The following is an 11723-nucleotide window of genomic DNA, read 5'->3' as shown; positions in this document are numbered from 1 at the left end:
CCTTAAGACATTTATCCATCCTTGGTCTAGATTTCTTCATTTTACAGGACTGCTGAAAGAATTAAATGAGATGAATATAGCACCAACCACAGGATCTGGCATATACTAAGCATTCCATAGAGCCATGCATACAAAAAGTCACTTTTTATTATTGTGTATTACAAATTAAACTACCTGTAAAGCTAAAAACTTGTCATGGGACTCCAAATCCCATTAAGTTGGCAGGTACCAATGCCATCTTAAAGTGATCAGTTAAAGTTCATAACTGTTCATAAAAATAGCATTAAGTGTCAAAGGGATCATGTAAATAAGACCAGTGTCTGCTAATAATAATTGATAGAATTAAAAAGGAAAGAATGATCCAACATTGGAAGTGGGATACATAACAGACTGATAGAGTGACAAATGCCCTAAACAACACTCTGGCCTCAGAATCAGCCCTTAAGTCTCTTGGATCTGGCTAAAAAGCCCAGGAGAGTTTCACAGGCATGGAAAGCCAAGACACTGTGGCAAAAAATGACCTAAATGAAAGATCTCTGTGAGTGAGATCCTAGTGGAAAGAATGGGCCATCAAAGAAGGAGGTACCTTTCTCTGAAGGGAGGAGAGAACTTCCACTTTGATTATAGCCTTTTCTAAATAAGGTCGGAGTTTGTGAACTCAAGAGGCTTCCATAGCCTTGGCAGCTCATGACAAGAGCCTCGAGTGATCACTGACGTCATACATAAGAGTGCCTGTTGTTCAATCAACAACAGGAGTCACTGTGCACTTGCTCCCCACGTAGGATCTCTGTCCTCAATGTGTTGTACTCTGAGAATTAACAGTAAAACTAGTCTTCATACAGTACTTTATACTTTGTGTGTCTGTGTGGGTGCAAACTGTTGAAATCTTTACTTAGTATAGAGTTGATCTTCTATATATAGAGATAATTAAAAATTAATCTTAATGAAGAATGGGATGGGAGAGGGAGTAGGAGATGGGATGGTTTGTGGGTGGAAAGGTGGTTATAGGGGGAAGAACTGCTATAATCCAAAAGTTGTACTTTTCAAATTTATATTGATTAAATAAAAGTTTTCTATAAAAACAAATTAAACCACCTAAAAAATCAGAGCAAAGTACATTGTCTTTATGTTCATATCTGTTTGTGTTCCTAAAAGGCTTAATTTCAGTTTCCTCCCTCTGGCTCTTAGATACTAAGTGGGTGTGGGAGGGTGGGAGTGAAGAATGGTATGTACTGGGATGACAGCTAACTCTTAAATAACACTATTCTTTCCTTTCACGTTGGTGCAGCTGCAGTGGGGGAGCTCACATCAGTGTCCATCATAAAGCAGCTTTATTTAAAATAATAATAATAGGGGTCAGCGCTGTGGCGCAGCAGGTTAAAGCCCTGGCCTGAAGCACAGCATCCCATATGGGCGCCAGTTGCTCATCTTCCAGCTGCTCCTCTTCCAATCCAGCTCTCTGCTGTGGCCTGGGAAAGCAGTGAAAGATGGCCCAAGTCCTTGAGCCCCTTCACCCATGCAGGAGACCAGGAAGAAGCTCCTGGCTCCTGGCTTCAGATTGGTGCAGCTCTGGCCATTGCAGCCAACTGGGAAGTGAACCAGAGGATGGAAGACCTCTCTCTCTGTCTCTACCTCTCTCTGTAACTCTGTCTTTCAAATAAATAAAATAAATCTTTTAAAAACTAGTAATAATAATAATAATAATAATAATAATAATAAAGGATTCAGGTTAGTTCCAGCTATTGGCCCTGTAGGCAGCACTTATATGGGGAAAGGAGATGCTTTCCAATACTGGTATTGATTTCCATGTGTAACTCCCTCCTCACAGAATCCTCTCCTCATTGCAGCCAGCACAAAAGTAATCATTGTCTTTATGATCACTGCTTCAAGTCAGACCCCAAGCTACTTTAAAAGAAAAAGAAAGCCAGAAAGGGGAGCCCTGCAGCACACTGAGGAAGCTCCCTGGGGTAGTGCCAAACCCAAAAAGTTAAATGCCTTGAAGACAGGTAATTCAGTAATGAGAAAAGCTCTGCAAAATCCACTGAGAATGTGTTAATATTATTCTAAAGGGAACCTGGCATGCAATATGCAGTAGTGGAAGCACGAGTCACCTCGAACTCTCTGTCTCTCCATCTGCCTCTCTCTCCAACCCCGTCTGTCTTTCTCTTTCACACATATACACACACGCACGCACAGCTCAAATGGCCTTATTTTTCTCCCTACCCTAACCTTGTCTCACACCTCAAGGGGACTCCTGTTCATGAATATGGACACTCCAGCACCTAATGTCCAAGTTCATGGTAAAAACCCTTCATGTTTACAACTAGCACCCACCAGCAAGACAATTCTTGAGCCTGGTGATATGTGTTTACCCTCACAGTGAGATATACCCTGTGGGGACAAACAGGCTCCAGAAATAGGCTCATGCCTATAGGGCTTGGAAATCTTTGGTCCTGGTTACTCAGAGAATGATCTAAAACTATGCCACACAATACAGTAGTCACTTGTCACAGGTGGCTCCTGAACCCTTGAAATGTGGCTACTCCAAATTAAGATGAGTTGTATAAAATAAAATGAGTTGTATAAAATAAATGAGTTGTATAAAATATGCACTAAAATTGAAGAAAACACCAAGAAAAACAATGTGAAGTATCTCAGCAATTGGTATACTGATTACATTTTAAATATCATATGTTGGATATAGCATTAAACATAATTGAATCTGTTTTTTACATTTCTTTTTTTAAAAAACTTTTTTTTTTGACAGGCAGAGTGGACAGTGAGAGACAGAGAGAAAGGTCTTCCTTTTGCCGTTGGTTCACCCTCCAATGGCCGCTGAGTTAGCGCGCTGCGGCTGGCGCACTGCGCTGATCCGATGGCAGGAGCCAGGTGCTTCTCCTGGTCTCCCATGCGGTGCAGGGCCCAAGAACTTGGGCCATCCTCCACTGCACTCCCAGGCCACAGCAGAGAGCTGGCCTGGAAGAGGGGCAACTGGGACAGGATCGGTGCCCCAACCGGGACTAGAACCCGGTGTGCCGGCGCCGCAAGGGGGAGGATTAGCCTAGTGAGCCGCGGCACCGGCTTAAAAAAACTTTTTATTTAATCAATATAAATTTGAAAAGTACAACTTTTGGATTATAGCAGTTCTTCCCCCTATAACCACCCTTCCACCCACAAACCATCCCATCTCCTACTCCCTCTTCCATCCCATTCTTCATTAAGATTCATTTTTAATTATCTTTATATATAGAAGATCAACTCTATACTAAGTAAAGATTTCAACAGTTTGCACCCACACAGACACACAAAGTATAAAGTACTGTATGAAGACTAGTTTTACTGTTAATTCTCAGAGTACAACACATTGAGGACAGAGATCCTACGTGGGGAGCAAGTGCACAGTGACTCCTGTTGTTGATTGAACAACAGGCACTCTTATGTATGACGTCAGTGATCACTCGAGGCTCTTGTCATGAGCTGCCAAGGCTATGGAAGCCTCTTGAGTTCACAAACTCCGACCTTATTTAGAAAAGGCTATAATCAAAGTGGAAGTTCTCTCCTCCCTTCAGACAAAGGTACCTCCTTCTTTGATGGCCCATTCTTTCCACTAGGATCTCACTCACAGAGATCTTTCATTTAGGTCATTTTTTGCCACAGTGTCTTGGCTTTCCATGCCTGTGAAACTCTCCTGGGCTTTTTAGCCAGATCTGAATGCCTTAACATGACTACCAGAAAATTTAAAACTGTACATAAGGCTCACATTATATTTCTATTGGACAGAGGTGGTCGATATCAGTGGTTATCAGTGTGACCCTAGAACCAGCATCATTGACATCACCTGAGGATGTTAGAAACAACAAGCATTCTTGTGGCCCATCAGAAGTTCTGGGCCTAGAGATCAGTGTTTGATACAGCCCTCCAGATGGCTGTGATGAGAAAGATTAGTGGTGCAGCCTACAGGTGAGCATTGTCCCTTGTCCCTTGGACTGGACCCATTATGCCAGGATGCAAACAATTGCAGGGAAAGGATCAGAGCAGGACCCAGTAGACCCAGAATTCCCTCCTCTGCCCCACAGAAAGGGCAGAGTGGGTTCTGTTCTCAGCTCTCCCCCCGGTACTTGCCTGTGGTTGTACACCTGCCTACAAGAAGATGTATTTATTCAAGGGGTTCAGTCGTCTTGCTAAATAAAATCACTTGCTTAGGCCAGCAAATATTGACTCAAGCTGTTACGCTTTTATGTATTTCAGCAACTCCCAATGTTTGAGGGCTCAGAAAGCAAACAAGAACAGGTACAGGAAGTTATTGTGGTGTTGGGGCCCCCCTGTTTGTTTTTGTGCAGCCAATGCCTGTTGCCCATTGTATGAAGTTGGTTGCTAATGACCTTGTAAAGGCACACTGTGCAGTTGAGCAGTTGATAAGGCCAAAGGTTTTAACAGAATACAAATGCATTTTACATTTCCACTTGAAGAGTTTATTTTAATTGTGTTTTGAAATATACTGTACCCTAAAGGCCTCTCTTTATCCAGCAATGTACATCCTCAAAATAAAACCTTGCAAAGAATGGAATGCATAATGGGGTGCCTTGTAATGGGCAGTTCTGAATTCACTTTGAAGGAGGACTGCTGGTATCCTTCTGCATAAATTTAAATAGGTCCCTTGGGCTGGCAGGAAGGAGAACATGGGGGGCTACCTCAGGAAGGGTTGCCAGGAGTTGGGTACTCATCATCCACAGCTTTAAAGAACTGATTGGAAAGTGTTGGAAATTCCATATAGGCTTTTGTGTTTTCTTTAATTAGCTTCCTGGTGCAATTCTAATAGTAGGAACATGATTTTTTTTTTTTCTAATTTCTGATTCTAGTGATTGTTTTGGGGCTATACACAGAGGGATGAGAAAAATGCTTCAACAAGCACAGGATTCAAAAAATGGATGGGAGAGGCACAGTTAAAGGGTCTTTCAGCAGCCTAGGAATTTGAGGAAAGGGAAGGTGGGCAGGGCAGGGAAAACTGAGATTCTTAAAATCACACTTTCCCCTCTTCCTTTCCAAGTCTAGCTCCTTCATTTGCTTTTTCATATCCTTTTCCTTCCCCATTCTCTCTCTTTCATTCTCAGTCATTTCTTTTCCTCTCCCTGTTCTCCTCTTCCTCCAGCTCTCCTCTTCCTCCTGGAATTCTGTGGAGACAGAAAACCACCTGGAGGGAAGAGGAAGGGATTAGTCTCTGGAACCTATCATGTCCATATATCCACCCCTATCTCAGACTCACGTGTGAGGGTTCTTCAGTATGTTTACAGAAAAAATAGAAATGAAAGCTAAGTTTATCCAAGTGTAAAAAAAAATTCTTGCATATTTTTGTAATATCCATTTTTGATTAACTTTTAGATGAACCTTCATATGCACAGATTTCAAAAAGGTTTGCACTAAAATAAACTTGTCTTTGAATTCCATTTCCTTGATTTTTTTGAAGTTTTCCAGAACTTTCAAATACATCCTTACATGTTACATAAAAGGTTGCAGAGGTACACATGCACATACACATTTGAAATATGTAAGAAGATTCTTTAGTGGTAAATCTACAGCAAAATAGAAATGAACACTTTTGCCAAAGTGACACTGACTCTGAAAACATTTGAAGATTTTGTCCTTTAGAGACCTTCCATTTAAAATGATCATGGTGGATTGACTAAATCAGGTAACATAAGACACTGCATAAGATCGCCATAAATATTAACATGATTGCTGTGTCTGGAATGAGGGTTCATTAATAGAAGGCATTCTGAGGCTGGAAGAATCATTTTATTTTCCTCCTATCATTTAGATTTTTTCAATATGGTCACATCAGCAACATCACAATGAACGTGGTACTTATTTTCAGCTAATTTATTCTTTTAATGAAGATAATGTACATAGTTAACCTTAGGAAATTATTATTGAGAAGTCTTAGAAGAGATTTCTTTCTCTCTCTTTTTTTGTGAGCTTTTCTTCCTTGATATTCCAAATCAAACCTAGTGATTAAATAAAGTCACTTCAGTTCACTTTACTGGTTAATCTCTTATGTAGGGATGACCTAAGATTTCATTACTGAGAGACTGTTCTAGTACCAAAACTCCAGATAAAGATTTTGTTCCGAGCCACTGTCTTATTGATTTGCTCCTGACTTCAGACATGTCTGTGTTTTCTCAGTGCATGGTTTTAGAGGGTCCTGAGGTCCCAAGGGCCAAGGAGATGAAACTCCGGGATATGGAGTTAAGCACTCTGGGTTCATTCAAGTCCCATCTGACATGGAATAACACTCCTCCCAGGGAGTTGAGCCTTTTAATAATTCTTTAGCACCAGAAATTTATATTTGAGGGGATTTGAAATATACCAAGTATGATGATAAGACTCTTAAGTTAAATAGATTTTGATGCATAATATTGCCCTTAAAAAGTATGAAAAACAGACAAGGAATAATTTTGGTAGCACTGACTCAGACACACATACAGTCAAGCATCATATCCACATGATGTTTAGCTGTTAGACCCACATTCCTCAAAGTGTCATTCTCAAGCTTATTGGGTATGCAGATTTTCATGCCCTATCCTGAGTTACTGAGTCAGCATCTTCAGTGTGGGGTCCACAAATTGTGGGTAAAACTCAAATATGCGGCTCCAGGTGGGACTTGTTATGAAAACTAATATTTTGTGGTTGTTTTCCTTTTGTCTTTGTTCCTGGACTTAGGTATTTTTTTCCAAAGTGCAAAGGAGTTACTTTTGTTTGATTATAAAATCATATGTTCATTGTTTAAAAAGTTCTGATAGGAGCTGCTGTTTGGCACAGCAGTTAAGACACCACTTGGGGCATGAGTATCCCATATCAGAGTGCCTGGGTTCAAGTTCCAACTTCACTTTTGATTACAGCTCTCTAATAATACAGACACTGGGAGGCAGCAGGTGATTTCTCAAGTATTTGGGTACCTGCCATTCGCAAGGCAGATCCAGATAGAGTTGAGGCTCCTGACTTCAGTTTGACCCCTTGTATTCACTGTTGTAGGCATTTGAAGAGTAAAACCAGAAGATGGAGGATTCTCTCTCTTTAAATAAGTAAAAATAAAAAAATCAGAAGCTCTGATATAGAAAAATTAAAATAATAAGTTAGAAATCACCAGTAATCCTACTTCTAAAGCCAAGCAGTGATTAGTTCTATCATTTTTATCTATTGTATATTAAAGTGAAAACAGGGGCCTGTGTTGTGGTAGTAGGTTAAGCCACCACTTGCAACACAAGCAGCTCCTCTCAGGGTGCTGGTTAGAGTCCTGAGTGGTCTGCTTCCAATCCAGGCCCCTGCTAATGTTCCTAGGAAAGCAGTGGCCCAAGTGTTTATGCCCCTATTACCCATGTGAGAGACCCCAGTGGAGTTCCAGGCTCCTGGTTTTGGTCTTCACCAGTCTTAGTGCTGCCGCTATTTGGGGAGCAAAACAATGGATGGAAGATTTTTCTCTCTTTCTCTATTTGTTACTCTTTCAAATAAATGAATCTTTTTTAATAAACAAAATAAACAAAGATCATTCTGTGAGTACCATTGCTGCCACCTTAGAACCATGGATATGAATTAGGAAACCTGGAGATTGTGTGTATCCATTCTTTATCTGTGTCATAGAAAACTGAGTAATAATCTCTATGATAGAAATCTAGTTAATGCATACGTGAAATACATAGATGTTCCTATCAGTCTTTCCATCATCTTATGAATGAAGTATCAAATTACCTACTGAAGGGGTTGAAGCCTTAGGATAGAACTCTATATAGTTTCAAATCTTAAAGAAGCCTAAATAGTGTGTGAACCCAGGTAGAGGAAAATAATGTATGAGATCTGCTAATATAATTTCTCCATTTTGGTGAAGTAGGCTACACAATAACTATCACCCGTTTGTCAGTGACCACACAAATAGAAAGACAACTGCCGGCGCCGCGGCTCACTAGGCTAATCCTCCGCCTTGCGGCGCCAGCACACCGGGTTCTAGTCCCGGTCGGGGCACCGATCCTGTCCCGGTTGCCCCTCTTCCAGGCCAGCTCTCTGCTGTGGCTAGGGAGTGCAGTGGAGGATGGCCCAAGTCCTTGGGTCCTGCACCGCATGGGAGACCAGGATAAGCACCTGGCTCCTGCCATCGGAACAGCGCGGTGCGCCGGCCGCAGCGCGCTACCGTGGCGGCCATTGGAGGGTGAACCAACGGCAAAAGGAAGACCTTTCTCTCTGTCTCTCTCTCACTGTCCACTCTACCTGTCAAAAAAAAAAAAAAAATAGAAAGACAACTTATTTATCCATCCATTCAACGCTTTCACAGCTATTCCTCGAACATCTAAATTGGACTTGGTATAACTAGTCTTGGTATTACTATTCAATAAGAAGTCAAATATACACATTAAGATAGATCATTTAGCAACACTCGCACCTTCCTGAAAAACCATTTTATCTCAAGGTGTTCTGTCTGAGGCACTGATTTTATGACTGAGGAACAATGCTGCCTCTTTCCCTTTGAATGGCATCCAATTCATATCACAGATGAACTTAATGAGAGTACTCCAATTCTGGAGTTGCTCAATATTGAAAGATTATTTTTAAATGAAATATATTGTTATTGTCCAATTAATTGATGAGCTTTCAAATGGAAACCACATGTAAATATTTTAGGGACAGGAAATAGGCATATTACTTTGTAAGCAGGGAAAAACAGAAGGCAGGCAGCAAAGAAAAGGATGGTAGAAAACTTCTATGACGTGCAGACTACAATTTCTTGTTTGTGAGTTTTGGTCTACCATCATTTGCACCATCCCATCTGGATTTTGGTTTTGCCATAGTTTGCACCATCCCATTTACTCTTCAGAATGACATGGGTGGCAGCTGATGCTATTACCCACTGCACGGGCTTATTGTCTGATGAATGAGAAGTTTGCTGGTGGGTCAACACGTGGTAAACCAACAGCATTCAATAAATGCATGGTATTTCTCTGAAGATTGCACATGTTTACCTAGTAAAGCACTTCATGTTCCTCATAGCAAAGGCATCTAATGCCAGGAAGTAACTTTCAGGAAAGCAGTCAGCTTCCTGGAAGCAATGATCTGCTTAAAAACTTAAAAAAGCTTTTAAACAATCAGAGTTACCAGGTCATCAGACTTCATGCCCTCATTTTATTGATGAGTAAATGGAGTTCCAAAAAGGCTCCATGCCTAACCCAAGGATTAGGACATGCAATGCTCAATTACATGTATTTCTAGTTTCTAGTATATATATTTTGTCTATGATGCTTCAGAAAGCACGTCTTACACAGTATCCCTCTTTATAGTAGTTATCTTACACCATGTGACAAGCACCCAATGATGTTGGCTGATGGGAAAATCAGAGTATTAATTAAAAAAAAAAAACAAACCACATACTCCTCCAATACTTGGTAAGTTCAATTAAATTAAGGCTTGAGAATGGAGTAAAGTTTGGGAGTGGAGTGCAGGATGGGATGTGTCAGGGACTATGGAAGCTGGGAAGAGGAAAGCCAAGTTTAACATTTCTGGACAGGCAGCTAGAAGAAGACTTGGAATAGAAATTCTTGCTCATGTGATCTTAAAGCAAAAATTAATGATTATTTTTTACAAGAAAACCATAACTCTTGCCTATCCACCTTCCAATAGAGCTTAAGTTTATGATCTAATGTTTTTTTATCTCAGTTCATAATGTATTATTAGGACAAGGCAAGGAAAATGGTTTATAAATATGATATTCCACTAGGAAACGTCTAGACAGCTGTTTTCGTTCTTTTCCCTCTCTCCTTTCCAAAGTGTCCAGGCCTTGAATGTGAGAAAGAGACTTAAGACCTTCAGATAATAGGCCAAATAAATGTCTTTCACATTCTGGAAGGAAAAAAAAAATGGGTCTCAGGGGTTCAGCAAACTGACTTTTAAGTCGGCCTGAAATAGCCACAATACTTTTTGTGCTCTGGACTGCTTATGGTCTCTAGAGAAATATTTCTCTGGCCTTGAAAACATGCTCTGTGACATTCTGGGAATGCTTAATGTTAATGGTGAATTACTGTATCCAGTGCAAACCTCGTCCAGGGCTCAGAGAGATCTCAGCAGCAAGAAATGTGGACCTGCTCTAATCAGGAATAGATGGGAGCTTTGAAGATAGACTAAATGGTGTTTTCTTGTTGACAAAATAATCTGAAGCTTTTGTTGTGTGTTTCCATAAAAGACTTTCCAGGCATAAATCAATATGGCAGCACCAACTCCACAAGAATAAGAAACGATAAGTATAGTTTTCAGCACCCCGTAACCACTCATTACATTTATTTCCCAGTTTTCTTTGTTATTCCTTTCCTGTTCAAATCCAAGCCAGCTCATTTTTGGCTTCCCAGCTGAAGCAGGAGGCACTGCCAATCAGCAGGAAATATAATACAGATAAGATTCATATAAACTCTTTTGAACTAGTAAAATAGCTGGATGGGAAATGGATGTTAAATTGTTTACATTTGGCACGAGAAGAAAACGTTCCATTTTTAAATTCAAAGCCTCTGCACCTTTGTAAATGAAAACAAATCACATGGGTCATGTAGTGTTCCACTCTGTAAAAGCTATCAGGAGACTGATAATAGCTTTCGTAAATCACTAACTTTATCTGGGACTTGCTCAAAAGAGTCATTCCCCAGATTAAAGTGATGTGGCCCTTGCCCCAGGTCTTTAGAAAAACTGTACATCAACACTTGGCTCCAAAAATACTCCAAGGAACATTCTACATAAGGTGGCAAGTGACTACTCAGAAGTTCAGACAGCTTTGTGGGAGAGGCCTGCGAATTCTTATTTTCCAACTTAGGTCTTTTTTAAAAACCCTTGAAGGTGAGACAGCATGAAGGGTTCAAATGTGTGGTCTAAAGAGTAACATTGTGAAAAAGCTTTCATCTCGACCAACTCTGGGGTAGCCAGCCAGCTTCCAAGTGATAAAAAATCAGTTTGTGAAAATAAAAAGTAATTTTAACAAATGGACTGTTCAGTTCCATGAAACAACCAAGTAGCTTTTTTCACAGAATGATAAGTTTCTGCTTTGTCTGAATTCTTGCACGTTTTAGCCATTTGATCGCATTTCATCTAAGCATAGTATAGACTTCAAATCATGTAAAAACTGCATAGAACGTGTTTAATGGTTAAATGAAATTAATCACGGAGATGAATTAGAGACCACTGACTGGGCAGTAAGCCCTCTGCCCTAGGTAGAATGCAGAGGCTGGGAAGTTTATCTCTTTGGCTCCCCACGTGATTGCTCTGTCATCATGTGATGGTCAAATATAGGGTCAACCACAAGGACTAAGGAAAGGGGGCAGAGGACCACAGTTATATGATGTTACATATTGGCCTGAGCTGCACATTAAGAAACCATCTGGTTCTTATTACTTAGAACAATGATGGCTTCAGAATGAGGCCGAAGAGGAGGAATCTCAGTGCATCTCCCTGCATCTTTATGGAAGCAACCCTTAGAGGTCTTCTGGGAGAGGATTCTTCTATTTATCCACTGATAGAGAAAAGTTTTGAACTACAATCAGGAATGTTAGATAAAAACAAGTTAAGTTAGCTATCTAACTTGCACCTTGATTTATCATTTACATCCAACCTTTCTAATAATGTGTGAATCAAGAGACTATTTTCATTCAAACTTTGGTGTAGGTGTGATTTTCTGAGATTTCAAAATGGTAATGCATGCCCAG

Source organism: Lepus europaeus, chromosome 12 (genome assembly GCF_033115175.1).
Source record: "Lepus europaeus isolate LE1 chromosome 12, mLepTim1.pri, whole genome shotgun sequence".
In the NCBI taxonomy this organism is placed as follows: Eukaryota; Metazoa; Chordata; class Mammalia; order Lagomorpha; family Leporidae; genus Lepus; species Lepus europaeus.
Note: the sequence above shows the minus strand (reverse complement) of the source record.